This window comes from Pelodiscus sinensis, chromosome 2, assembly GCF_052426305.1.
Source record: "Pelodiscus sinensis isolate ZL-2025 chromosome 2, ASM5242630v1, whole genome shotgun sequence".
In the NCBI taxonomy this organism is placed as follows: domain Eukaryota; kingdom Metazoa; phylum Chordata; order Testudines; family Trionychidae; genus Pelodiscus; species Pelodiscus sinensis.
The window spans coordinates 184,602,759-184,617,473 of record NC_143053.1 but is presented as its reverse complement, the minus strand read 5'-3'; positions in this window follow the sequence as shown (position 1 = coordinate 184,617,473).

The following is a 14,715-nucleotide window of genomic DNA, read 5'->3' as shown; positions in this document are numbered from 1 at the left end:
GAGTTTGAGCTCCCTGGCTGGGTAAGCCTGGGCACCTTCCACTCTTGAAACCCTGAAATGAAAAGAAGCATCAGGTGAAGCACTGAATCATGGGGTTTCTAAGTAACTGGGCCAGTTACATATTGCACTCTGAAAGGAGGCTCTGTTACAGGGAACAGTTATTGTCTGTAGTTCCATATCTATGCAGTCTACATAAAGCACACACGTAAGACAACACACATTAGGGAACGGGGTGGCTCAGGAGCTTCACAAAGGGATAACTGTAATCAAGTTGATGGGTAGAGTATAAAATCTTCCTTACTCCCAAGATTGCATTAATAAGCAGGGCACAGAACTCAATCAAAATCATCCATCCCCAATAGCCTGGTATGCCACAGGACATAAAAACATACTCTCTTCATTAGATGGGGCAGAGGAGGAAAAGGGAACTCAATACCCACACCTTGAGCTCCCCTCAAATAAGAACGGCCATACTGGGTCAGGCCAAAGGTCCATCTAGCCTGGTATCCTGTCTTCCAACAGTGGCCAATGACCAGAACAGCTAATCATTAAGTGATCCCTTCCCTGTCACCCATTCCCATTTTCTGACAAACAGGCGCCAGGGACACCATTCCTACCCATCCTGGCTAATAAGTATTGATGGACCTAACCTCCATGAATGTATCAAGATATTTTTTGAAACTTAATATCCTGGTCTTTACAACATCCTCTGGCAAGGAGTTCTACAGATTGCCTGTGTGCCTCCTTTTGTTTTAAACCCACTACCTATTAATTTCATTGGTGACCCCCTAGTTCTTATGTTACAGGAACAAGTAAATGACTTTTCCTTATCCACTTTCTCCATACCTGTCATGATTTTATAGACCTCTCTTCTATCCCCACTTCCTTTCCTCTTTTCTAAGCTGAAAAATCTCAGTCTTTTTAATCTCTCTTCATATGGCAGCTGTTCCAAACCGCTAATTATTTTTGTTTCCCTTTTGTCAGTCCTGTCAAATCATTCAAAAGCTAGCATCCTAAAGACCACCATTTTATTCCCCCTGCCTCCAACAAGCCCAAGCCATTAAAATCACTGTCTTAAAACAAAAGCTCTAAATACCTCCTCTTTGGTAGAGAGAGCAGCTATAGCACAGGAGGATGCCTGCAGAGCCCGGACAAAATTTATATCTGCTGGTTGCTCAGGAACTCATGAGAGCAAAGTTAGTGATCCCAGTGACGGGACACTAGATGGTGGAGGTTACAACAGAATTCTCTCAGGTGTCTAGGTGGTGGACCTCACCCACGTGCTCATAGTCTAACTGGTTACTATGTTTATGGTCACGAATGAATTTCTCCCCAGGTCAGATTAGCAGAAACTCTGGGGGGATTTTTGCCATCCTATGTAGCATGCTGGTTTGAACAAGAGTAAATGTGGATTCTCTCTAACTTGAAGTCTTTGAACCAGGAATGGGGAATATATGGCCCATCTTGATGGGGGAAGGAAGTGACTCTGTGCGCTGCTGTTTCCCCTTCCAGGCTCAGCTGGGGTAACAGCCACAGAGGGAAGCTCTCTCCCTGCATTCACTTGCAGGTTCCACTCTCATTGCTCCCGATAGCAGGGAATTGTGGCCAATGAGAATGGCAGGAGGTGGTGCCTGCAAATGTGAAGTGGTGCAGAGCCAACTGTGACCCCCTGGAAGCTGCGCCAGTTTGATGCCCAATCCCCTGCCCCCTCCCACAACCCTCTCCTGCCCAGACCCCACACCCCACGTCCAGTCCTGCACCTCCCTTCTCACTCAGACCCTGCACCGCCAGCCCCAGCCCAATCCTGCACCCAACCTCCCTGGCAACCCCCTCCTGCACAATGAACCCCTCGTTTTTGGCCTCACCCTCAAGCCTAACCCACAAAATCAACTAGTTCCCTGACCCCCAGAAGAGTTAATCCAGCCCTGGAGGTAAGCCCTGAGGCTCAGTGCCTCTCCCCCTGCCTTCTCCCCACGGGACGGGAGCGGGAGGGAAGTGAGTGCTTCTCACTTGGGGCCACATCAGAGAGGATTTTTTTCTCTTGTGCTTCTCACTTGTGTGGGGGCCCCTGACTGAGCTTTCTGTGACTCGGTGGCCCCTAATCTAAAAAGGTTCCCATTTAAACCATGATTTGAAGACTTCAGTATCGGGTCAATGTCTGGGTGAAGCTTCTGTGGCCTGCAATGTGCAAGAAGTCAGACTAGATGATCATGATGGTCCTTTCTGGCCTTAAAGCAGACGAATCGCAGCCCCATGCCAAAGTGGCTAAGTACTTGGTCACAAACCGACAGGCTGCGTCTAGACTGGCCAGTTTTTCCGGAAAATCAGCCGCTTTTCCGGAAAAACTGGCCAGCTGTCTACACTGGCCGCTTGAATTTCGGCAAAAGCACTGACTTCCTACTGTAAGAAATCAGTGCTTCTTGCGGAAATACTGTGCTGCTCCCATTTGGGCAAAAGTCCTTTTTGCGCAAAACTTTTGCACAAAAGGGCCAGTGTAGACAGCTGAGATTTGTTTTGTGCAAAAAAGCCCCGATCGCACCAATGGCGATCGGGGCTTTTTTGCACAAAAGCGCGTCTAGATTGGCACGGACGCTTTTCCGCAAAAAGTGATTTTGCGGAAAAGTGTCCATGCCAATCTAGACGCTCTTTTCCGAAAATGCTTTTAATGGAAAACTTTTCCATTAAAAGCATTTCCGGAAAATCATGCCAGTCTAGATGTAGCCACAAAGTTTACAGTCTCAGCAGAGATCAAGGACTGAGGATAGCCCCTGAAGAGCAGAGTGGCACCCACCAGCCAGGCAGTACATGCTGCTTACCTTGCTGCTGCCTGTGCAGTGGCTTCATTGGTGGCTAAATGAAAGATCTCAGTTATCATGAGTAGCAGCCGCACCTTCCCTCCCCCCCCCCCCCCCCACACACAGGATGTTAGTGGCCTGAGGCAGGCTGAGTACTCGCGCAGTGAAAGGAAGGTGGTGGGGGCTGGGGCTGCTCAGTACTTTGAGTATCCGGCTGTTAAAGGTTTATATTTATCATAGCAAACAGGGGAGAGGGGGAAAGGGGCTCGATCTTCATCAAGAACTCAGTGGGGAATTCTGGAGCCCCCCTTAGCTCTAATGGACTCACACATCATTGGAAAACAAAGCAGAGATATTTTTGCCTGGCTAATACTAGCTCAGTAACTTCCCCATGGGGGCACTGAAGGGAATACATTCAAGTGTCACTCCACAGAAGGGTTAGTAGCCACTTCCTAGTCAGGCGCTCTGCTAGCAGATAGTCCTTAGGCTGGTGTGGGAAAGACCTGACCCAGAACAGAGCACTTCAGCATTACCCATCGAGAAGTGGCTCTAATTTATTTGTCTCCGAGCTCTTCTCGTTCGGGCCTGCCCGCCCCCTGCTTCTGCACTGACTGCGGCATCACCAGCACCGGTGGAGCCTGCACACTAGGGCTGCATCTAGACTGGCAAGTTTTTCTGCAAAAGCAGCCGCTGTCTACACTGGCCGCTTGATTTTGCGCAAAAGCACTGACGTTCTACTGTCTGAAATCAGTGCTTCTTGTGCAAATGCTTTGATGTTCCTGTTAGGGCAAAAGCCCTTTTCCGGAAATGTTTTTGTGCAAGAGGGCCAGTGTAGAAAGCTAAAAACTGTTTTGCGCAAAAAAGCCCCGATGGCGAAAATGGCGATCGGGGCTTTCTTGTGCAAAACCACGTCTAGATTGGCACGGATGCTTTTCTGCAAAAAGTGCTTTTGCGGAAAAGCGTCCGTGGCCAATCTAGACGCTCTTTTCTGCACATGCTTTTAACGGAAAAACTTTTCCGTTAAAAGCATTTGCAGAAAATCATGCCAGTCTAGATGCAGCCTAGGGGGCCTGCAATCCCTATACAGAGTTAGAGAGTCAGCAAGTCATGCTTCGTGAAGCAAGCTCCACACACAAAAAGCAGGGTACTAGTTCTAGGGCATCTAACCCCTGCTCAGCCTGGGAACTTTTTGTAGAGGCTGCCCATTATTCCCACTAGAGCCTGGGTGATGTGGACACCGCTATCCGAGGAATTGGATTGGAACAACTCGTTTCATAGACTTCTTAACAGCCAGACAGCGAGCAGCCTGGAGTGGATTTGAACTAATACCCTGACAGCGAAAGGCTCCAATTCCCATTACCAAGTCCCAGAGCCAGTGAGCCCACCTGCCTTGCTATACATTGCAAATGAGTTATATGCACACAACATGGAGCCTCCCAACAAGCACAATTTGCTGGGTTAAATTTTGAATATCAGTTTAGTGCAGGGTCAGAAATCTAGCCTCAAGTGTTCTGTCCCTTCTGGCTCGGGGCGCAGTGAGCCCATAGGCTCCTTCACTTGTAACCCTAAACTTTGTGATTCTCCCTCCCTGGCTCACAGCCACCAGCAGAATGATAGGTCTATTCCTCTCACAATGAACAGGCAATGCGTCACTTGAGTCCTCAGGGAGCCACCACCCGGCACGGGTCACTGGAATCACGTCAAAGCACAGGCCATGAGCGGTTTCAGCTTAGCAGAGAACAGTTGTGTGGGCTGCAATCCAAGAGCAAATTACATGTTGTGCTGAAGTTAAATCCACCCGCAATGAGCCCAGGGGAGACAAGTTCAAGTCCTATGACACATGGAAGAAAGCCAGGAAAACGCAGCACCAGAAGACCCTCCACAGCCAGCACTGGGAGGGAACATGGGTAAGGTGCCCACATGGGACACCTGGTAAAATTATTCACATTCAGCAAGCAATCAGCACTGGGCAGTAACACCTTCAAATTAACAGCAAGTTGACTGAGCCCTGTTAAAAAGAAATGCCGCGCAGCTTGGACTCTTATCTACCTTCTTATCTTTATGACTTTAGGGTTCACCCGGGGAGATATCTCTCTCTTACACACACAGGGCAGGAACCAAGCAACGTGGGCCTCTCCCACCCTCCATGCCTGGCTGGGCTCCTGAGATGGCCCCACCTCTTCCCGTACTTGGCACACTGACTTCCCAAGGCAATGTTAGTGTGTGTGGGGGGGGAAGAGAGCTGCAAGGTCACTCCTCTCCTCTCCTCCCCCCCCTCCGGATTTTTGCTCGAGTGCATCTAGCAGCAGCCTTTTGTCACTGTGCGGCAGAGAAGAGACAGGAGCTGCTTCTACTCCTGGGAGAGGGAAGGGATGAGCTGGCCCGTGTCTTTGCAGAGCCGATTCCTCCCTGCCCGTACAGTGTTGAAAGGCAGCCAACACCTCTGGCCACTGACATAACCCATCTATCTCCTGTCCCTGGGCTACAGAATGGGCAGGAAGGGGTCAAGCTCTAAGGCCCCCTCCAGGGCCCAGGGAGCCTGACTGCAGGGGTCTGAGCAGCCACAGGACCTGGCCAGAAAGATGACAGTTGGGGGAGGGGCAAAAAAATGCTAATCCCCTGCCTTGTGGGCTGCTGTGGAGCCTGTGGGTTTGGGCCAGGAACAGGCTAGAAATTGCTTCCCCCTCCCTCGCCAGCCACTTCAGAGCTTAGCTGAGGGCACAAGGGATTCCCCGTGCCAAGGCTACGGGAGGCTTTAGCATATGCACCACTTGGCTCCTCCTGCCCAACAAGGATCCTGGGCTTTTCTAGGGCATCAGCTCAACCAGAGGGGGGTGGAAAAAGCTGGCCAATGAGGCTACTGGTGAGCTGAGTGCTCCTACCAGGGACTGGTTCTCTGCACAGCACTGGGAGTGGGACTTATGCCACCAAGGGGATATGGAGAAGCAGCAGGGCTGGAGGGGGGTGAATGGGCATAGCAGGGAGAAGGCAGTGAAAGGGGGACAACATAAAGGGGTGAAGGGTGGGCAGCAGAGGTGACACAAAACCAGCCACCCACCCGGTGTCTGCTTGCACTCAACTGCAGCTCACAGCCAATGCCAGGCAGAAACGGGACAGGGGCTGGTGCTTTCTGGCTGAGAGCTAGCATGCAGCAAGGGCTGCACTGACAGACCAGCAGGAGGAACAGCTGGCTCCACCTGCTTCAGCTTTGCTCCACGCATCCCCATTGAGAGCTACTGGACCCATCTCACTCACCTCTGGGGGGCAGGTGGTTGACAAGGTGGTTCCCTGGGATCTGGGCTGAAGCAGCACCCACAGGCACCGATAAGGGCTGGGAGACAGAAAATATGGGACACTGTGCAAGCTTTTAAGAAAAAGTTGGGCCACCTGCAGGAGGGCTTAAATATGGGACTGTCCCTTTAAAAACAGGACTGCTGGTCACCCTATGTCTGGGTAATCAACTATATCCTCACTTTCTGGGAATGTGCTCCTCTCAGTCTGACAGTTTGCTCTCCTTCTGGGGCTGAGAGGTCTACTTGTACAGGCCTTTTTCTGAGGAGATTGCCTAATACTGCAGCATCTGAGAAGTCGAGGGTCTGCCCTGTCTCCTTTCTCGAGATCAAAAACTCTGCTTCCTGTAGAGATTTGGGTTTTGATTATTTAATATTTTAATTCATCTCCTTTTTTATAGGGTTTAGGTATGAAAGGGGGGCAGTGTTGTGCATTTGCCTTTGATAATTTGAGGCAACAAGCTGCAATGAAACTTTAGGGGGTAGCCGAGTTAGTTGGTACAGGATAAACTTAACAAAACAACAAATAGTCTAGTAGCACTTTCAAGACTAACAAAACACGTAGATGGTACCATGAGCTTTCGTGGGCACAGCCCACTTCTTCAGACTGTAATGTTCAGACATGTCTCTTCAGTGTTATGGGCCTGTAGTCACTGGAACAGGGTCTGTGCCTACATTATAAAAATAACCACTACAACTATTGGCCAGGATTGCAAACAGAAGATCAAGATACAGATTGAAACAGAGGGAAATGCTGAGCGTGGTTCCTTCTCTCTACATAAGTAAGTGTCACCTCTACTTGCTGTGCTTTGCCGTAACCTAGATTTTAAGATCTTCAGGGCTTGGGCTTTATCTTCTTATTCATTCCTTTCAACTTTTCTGTCATGGCCCATCCCAGGGGGTCAGAATTGCTTTCCTCCCTTCATATAGTTACCAGCCTTGGAAAACGTATTCTAAGGCCGGTTCCCAGGATCTACAGACCAACCACACACTGAAACCCACCGACTTAGCTCTTCCCAGCAAGTGGAGGGTTGGAGCTGTTTCTGAGATGGGCAGCAGGCAGAGACCAGGGGAGGGAACTTCTGAGATCTTGCGCAAGAATCAGCAGTGTCTCCACGCTGCCGGCCCGCTCTTGTGCAAGTCAATTTACAGTACAGCGTGGTAAGGGAGGGCACCTTGCGCAAGAGCTACGCTCTTTTTTGACAGGTGTAAGCCCTCTTGAGCAAGAGGGCAGTGTGGACGCTCAGCAGGGGTTTCTTGCGCAAGAAAGCCCTATGGCTAAAATGGCCACCAGAGCTTTCTTGCGCAAGAGAGCGTCCATACTGCTATGTGCATGTGGAGCTGGCCATGGCACTCAGCTAGGGTGTACCAGGCTCCGTGGGCAGGCGCAGAGGAGAAACCGCCCGATCAGCTGGAGCATGGTTCAGCCTTCTCCGGGCTGAACGCCACAGCCAGCTGGCCAGGCAGCTTCCCCTCTGCACCAGCCCACGTGGAGCATGGTGCACCTTGGCTGAGCGCCATGGCCAGCTGGCCAGGCAATCGCTTCTCTTCACTCCAGCCCAGCTGCCCTGCGCTCAGCCTGGAGGGAACGCGGGTCGGAGGCTTTCCTCTGTGGCTGATGTAGGGAACTCCCTGCCCCCAACCTTGTTCCCTCTCCCCTGCCCCAAACCTGTTCCCCGCCCTCCTGGCCCCCCCGTTCCCTCTCCCTTGCCCCCCCACCCTGCTTCAGAAACCTGCCCCCCGGTACCCTGTCCCCTACTGCAGAAACCTGTCCCCCTGCCTTCCCCACTATAGAAACCTGTCCTCCCCAGCTGCAGAAACCTGTCCTTCTGGCACCCTGCCCCCTCTCCTCCGCCCCCACTGGCACCCTGTTCCCTGCCCCAGAACCCACTAGCACCCCTCCCCAGTACTGTGTCCCCTGCTCCCGAATGACTTTTCTATGGGTCAGTGATCCCTGACTCAAGGCAGGTTCCCTGCCATTCTCATAAAGACAATGCAGAAACGTTTTGTGTTTAACATAGTATTTTATTTAAAAATGAAGCCTGGCCAACAAACCCCCAATTGGGGCCAAGCCCCCATCTGGCCACAACCACTCCTGCATTCCCCCTTCCCCAGACCCTAGATCTGAGCCTATCAAACACTGGAACCCCCTGCCCTGAGCCCCTCACATACCCCAACCCAAATTCCTGCACCCTCACATCCACAAGCCTGTGGCTTGCTTAGTACCCCAACACTGCCTGGCCTGGAGCCACCTCCTCCTGCATCCAGATTTCCTCCAGAGCTTGCACTGCTCACCCCTTCCCACATCCAAATCCCTCATTCCCACCCCAGAGACTACACATCCTGTCTCAACCCAGCGAGGGTACGGCTAGACTGCAGGAGTTTTTCAGGATTCTGGAGATATCCCAGAAAAACTCTCCTGCATCCAGGGTTGCGTTTGTTCTTCTGCTTTTTTAGTGGAAGAGCAAACAGGCTCTTTCGGTCACCCCTATACTCCTCTTTCCACAAGGAATAAGGGGGCTTCCAAAAGAAGGGTTTTTTTTTCTGACATTTGGTCCAGTCTAGACAGGCCAAATGTTGGAAAAACCTCTTCCTACAGAAGATTTTTTTTAAAGCAGCAGTATTAGGATTGGGGATAGCAAGTGATGGAGAGGAGAAGAATTGAGAAGGCGGGGCTTCAAGGAAGGGGTGGGGCTGTAGATCTTGGCTTGGTCTGTCATTTAAAAAGTGATCTTGGGTGTAAAAAGGTTGGAGACCACTGGGCTAGAGCCAACTCTTTGCTAACAGGAGCAGCAGCCCCAGAGCAGGGAAGAGGGCTGAGGACAGCTGCTCAGTTTAGATAAGATATGTGCTGCTGACGCAGTATCCCAGGATGTTGGGAGGATGTCCAGGGACACTTGGCCCAGGACTGTTAGTAGCTACGGTCTCTATTTCCCAACAATATCAGTGGTATTTCACGTGCAGGACAAAAATTCAAGTTGAACCTACTGACACTACTGGATCACTAGAGGGCAGCAGGCGTGTGCCGCTTAGTCCATCATAAACACAACCTCGGGTAATACGGCCAACACCACCTCTGCTTAAATAAAGCCCAGGAGCACGACCCATCTCTCTTTGGTGTGCTGTGTTTTAGATCTGCTAAGGCAACTCGGAGCAGGACAACGTGTCCTATGGCTGGGCCTGCCACTCTGCGCCCTTTGTGTGTGTGGGTTGGCTGGCCTCAGCCAAAGGCGCGAAGTCAGAGGTGCAGAACATTCACACAGCTGCTCTGTGGGGGCCAGTCAGGCTCCTCTTTGCCTTTTCACAAAGAACGTCTGGACAGGGACAACACCGACAGTGCTCAGAGAAGCGATCTGTGGATGTTGGACACATTCGAGCAGACAGCTGTAACAGGGGAAGCAAAGCAGTGCGGCAGCCTGACACTAAATGTCACTTTTGAATAATGGGCCAAAGCCTGAGGCACTGCGTGCCTGCCATTCCCACGGAAATCAATGACAGCAAGAGACACTCAACACCCTAGGAATCCAGTCAAATTGCTGGTTTATACTGCTGCCTTTTCAGGGAGCGGAGTCATCTTGCTCCTGAATTCGGGTTGATACTTTATTACTTATTTATGGCAAGCCCTCTCTGCCCACACCCCCTGCCACACCCTGATCTCAACCCACTCCAAAAATGGAGGCTTATTACATGGCAGCTGAAGAACTCTGTTTCCAGGCTAAGGGGATGGTGTTTGACAGGCTTCTTGCTATTTCACATTTGGCTACTAGTGAGATATTTGCGTAAGAAAAAAATATACTGGTTCAGACCAAAGGTCCATCTAGCCCAGTATCCTGTCTGCTAACAGTGGTCAATGCCAGGTGCCCCAGAAGAAGTGAACACAACAGGTAACCCTCATGTGATCCCTCCCCTGTCACCCATTTCCAGGTTCTGTCAGAGGCTAAAAACCACCATTGATGGACCTATCCCCCATGACCTCATCTGGTTTTGACATTGTGCATGAATAGAATGGAAAAGCCTCAGCGAGCAGCACTGCAAATCATTTTGCTAGAGACTCACCCAGCTCTGGAGCAAGATTAAATGCTGGTATCAACGAGGGATGTAAAATCCCATTTAAGTGGTTCACTAATTAAAGGAGGGGTTGGGCAGGGGGGAGGGAGCTGCTCTGGTCCCTATCAGTTAACTAGAACCTCACTCATTAAGGTGAGGCTTACTGGTTAACTGGTCACATCCCTAGTGTCACTTTTGATACTTTACAACATTGCATGAAGCTGGCTGCAGAAATTCTGCTCTGATGGTAAACATCAAACATGTCCTTCAGCTTTGCTGATGTCTCCTGACTTTCCCTCACGGCTCTTGTGAGTAGCAGAGCAGATGTCAGAGCAATAGCAGGCTCAGTGCATGCCTTTTGAAACACCATCATATTAAGAACAACGAATAGTCTTGTCGCACCTCAGACTAACAAAAATATATAGGATCGTATTTAGGAAATCTAGTAAGCAATACCAGAAAATGTAGCACAGTGCTCCAGGGATGTCATAAGGCTAATCCAGAAACATGGATTTCATCTGCAACAGCCAAGAGAATAGGCCTTTAAAAGCACTCAAGTCACAGCTGTGATATTTGATCCATTTGACGAACGCTTCCTAAATCCTAGAGGCAAACTCTATGATTTCTGCTGTGCTTACAATGGTATGGGGAGCAGTTACAGAGTAATTCATGTCCATCTCTCTCAGTTTCATTAAGGGACAAAGGGACAGTCCCAATAGATACTCTGGGGAGACTGATACAACATGCTTTCTTCCTTGCCCCTAACCACTACCACTCTTTAAATCAGTAGCACCTGTGTTGACAGAACTTGCCCACTGGTTAATTCCCAAAGTCTGGTCATGTACAACAGCCAAGCTAAAGGAAGGGGCACTGCACTGAAAATAGTATTTCAGGTTGCTCTGAAGGAGCAGGTGTCACAGCTAGAGTGGCTATGAGGGATGTAAAATGCTAGGTAATCAGTTGACTGGTTAAACCTTAGGTTTAACTGGTTAATCAATTAAGTGGGATCCCATGGGGGTGGGGGCAGCAGCAGGCATCTCCAAGCACAGGGAGGAGGGCAGCTTCTGCTCCTGGTCCCTGCAAGGCAGCTGCTCCCCAGTAGCAGTTACCCATTCATGTTCCTAGCAGGCACCAATTTTGCTTTATTGCTCTTTGTAATCCTATTTTTGAAAGGACAAATGTGATTTTTTCAGTCCAGACTGTGGCACTCACAGCCTGGCCAGCTAGGGCAGAAACAGCAAGCTGGGAGAGGGGCAGGAATCTCGTCCCTTTTTATTTCCCAAACATTGCAGAGATGACATGGAACAAGTCATTTGTAACAATCCTTTATCATCGCTCCACTTCCCCAACACAAACACCCCTTTTCCCCAGACACATTCCCTAGCAGTACTCAGGGCTAGCACGCATGCAGCTGAGTTCAGGTTAGTCAATGGCTCTCTGCCCTGGGTAACTGGGATACTAATCACAGCTTACACCACTAGTTTCTCCTTCGTCCATTTCTCAATTTCATAAGCCATTCCTTAGACAAGTTAATTTCCAGTGAGTCTGCAAAGACGGAGGAGAGAGATCTCCCAATCTGCTGTTTGGGGACCAGTACTGCTTTCTCTCCACCCCTATAGAAGTGCCTGCTGTACCTATTAAGTACAAAAGCTAGCTGGCATTCAGCAATCATCTGGATATTCTATATAGAAACCACATTGCAGTGAATAGGATGTTAGCCATCTCTGAAAAACCTCTCAGTGCTTTCTCTACGGGCTCTTGGCCATCGAACAGAAGTCAGTTTTGTCCACTGGGAACTATTTTACTCATCCTGTTTTTTTAAATACGGCTCCCATAATCATACTGCCTGAGCCCCTCACAATCTTTAATCTATTTATCCTCATAACATCCCTGGGAGCAAGGGGAATGCTATGATCCCCATTTCCAGATGGAAAGTTGGGACCAAAGGGCAAATCACTGAGCCTCAAGGTCAGAGGAAGGGAACTGAGATACAGATACACAGAACAGGTCCTCTCTGATCATAACATGTCTTTTAACCACTGGATAATTCTTATTCTTCCTTCTCACCACTAACTCCTTTAAAGAGCCTTTTCCAGCTCTCTTCTGATCCTTTAAATATCAGAGAGGAATGCAGATGCTTCCCTAAGGTAGCCATTTGACATGAACTGCCAAAGACTATTCCTTCCCTTCCTGCTGATAAGTAATTTTAGATCCTATTAGGTTCTCCCTCTGTCATTGCATCCCTCTCACATCTATGACACATGTACAGCAGAGCACAGGCCAAAACATAGCTCAATCCTCACAAGCAAAGCAGGCAAATTTTAACCACACTTTAGCCCAGCTGTAGATTGTGCAGCACTCACATTTCATGCCAACAGCCCCACGAACAGGGTCCACCTTTGCATGCTGTAATCCCTACAGCACCTGATTAACATTCTAGTGCAGGCATCTACGGTAGATTAACTGCCAAGCCAAATGAAGCATAGCTCTCTTAATTGAAGACAGAGCTGATATGTTCTAATGATACGTCATCAAGCATGGCATGAACTCAGATGCCACCAATTTAAATTCAACAACATGAACTTCTGTACCTGGTGGATTGGAATAATTTCCAGCCGAATTCCTGTTGCTAGAGCAGACATTGTTGTCCTAAATATCAACTGCTTCCATAATAAAGCCCTCTTTCCATGCGTCCAGAATGGAGGGGGGGAAAGCACACGCTTAGCAAAAGCCTAAGAGAAAAAGAAAAATCAGAATAGCAAAGAGTGTGGGCACATTTCATGGTAATTCTAGCTAAATCCCTGTCAGTGAAGACATGAATGTGAATAATTCATTTAGTAAACTCTTAGAGACTCCCCCAGAAAGAATCCTAATGGTAATAAGCTGTCTTATTTTACTGGCTTTCTCTATGTTGCTTTACATTGGTTGTCCCAGATGATCTCCATACAAGTAGAGTGGGGAGGCACCCATCTGGCATCATGGTGGACAGCCTCTGAGAAACTTGGGCTAAAGCCCAGAAAGAACCTGAGAGTTTTATAGTCAGTTTTTCTCACTACCAAAGAGCCCCATGCTGCCATTTTTGCCATTTTCCAGTTAAAATGAACATGTTTGGCAAATGAAATCTGACAGGAGTATACAGTGACCAGGTTTCTTTCCTATTATATATTGCGTAAACCTCAGCCAGTGGCTATTATAGTAGTGCCTAGAGGCCCACGCTGGAATTGGAGCCTCGTACTTCAAGGCACAAGCACAAACACAGCAAGGAATAGTCCCTGCCTTGAAGAGCTTATAAGCTAAATAGAAAAGATGGGAACAAGGTGAAATGAGGGAAATGGAAAACTGAGGCACAGAGCGGTGATGTGACTTGCTCAAGGTCAGAGAGAGAACAGTGGCAGAACCACATATAGAACCCAAGTCTCTCCTCTTCTAGCTCAGCACCCCACACACCAAACTAAACTGTCTTCCTGGTGTGTAGGCTATGACTTGGAGAGAGGAAGGAAGGACCAAATTCTGCACTCAAGCAAACCATCTGAAGTTTGGAATAACTACTGGCTCTCCCAGCTATATCACAACAAAGCACACCTGAAACATCACCACAAAACTTCGAAAATCTTAGAGGGAACAGTGGTCACAGGGGGTGTGTCTAGACTACATGCCTCCTTCGACGGAGGCATGTAGATTAGCCAGATCGGAAGAGGGAAATGAAGCCGCGATTAAAATAATCGCGGCTTCATTTAAATTTAAATGGCTGCCCCGATCTGCCGATCAGCTGTTTGTCGGCAGATCGGGGGAGTCTGGACGCGATGCCCCGACAAAGAAGCCTTTCTTCATCGACACAGGTAAGCCTCGTGAAACCAGGTTTACCTGTGTCGATGAAGAAAGGCTTCTTTGTCGGGGCATCGCGTCCAGACTCCCCCGATCTGCCGACAAACAGCTGATCGGCAGATCGGGGCAGCCATTTAAATTTAAATGAAGCCGCGATTATTTTAATCGCGGCTTCATTTCCCTCTTCCGATCTGGCTAATCTACATGCCTCCGTCGAAGGAGGCATGTAGTCTAGACACACCCAGGGAGACTAGCATGTGAATCCCATGTCTAGCTGGCAGTTTGGGAGTGAATGAAGGAAAAAGGATTTTGTTTCCTCCTCAAATTTGCTATAGCTGCTCTGTGAAACACCCCTTTTTGTCTGATTTTGCTCATAATATGAGGAATTGGCCATAAGCCACCATCTATGCTCATGAAATTTGATATGCCAATCACTTTTTGAGCTCCCTAGCATGCCTGTAATACACCACCATGTGATCATGCAGCTAAATGTTCCCAGTGGTGCACAAGCAACAGTGCCAGCATCTGTACAGCCAGGATGTGGCCAACATCAATGCAGACAGGAAGTGCTAGTATAATAGCCCTAATAGTACTGTTAGTCCTTGCAGCAGTCAGAATTCACAGCCCAGATAAGCCATCTGCTCTTTTATTTGCCCTCTTCCAACAAGGGATTACATTTGCAGAAGCCACTTACCTGTACAAATTGCTCTACCCTCACCAGAGAGCCCGTTTACACACTGCTTTGCCAGCATCTGCTT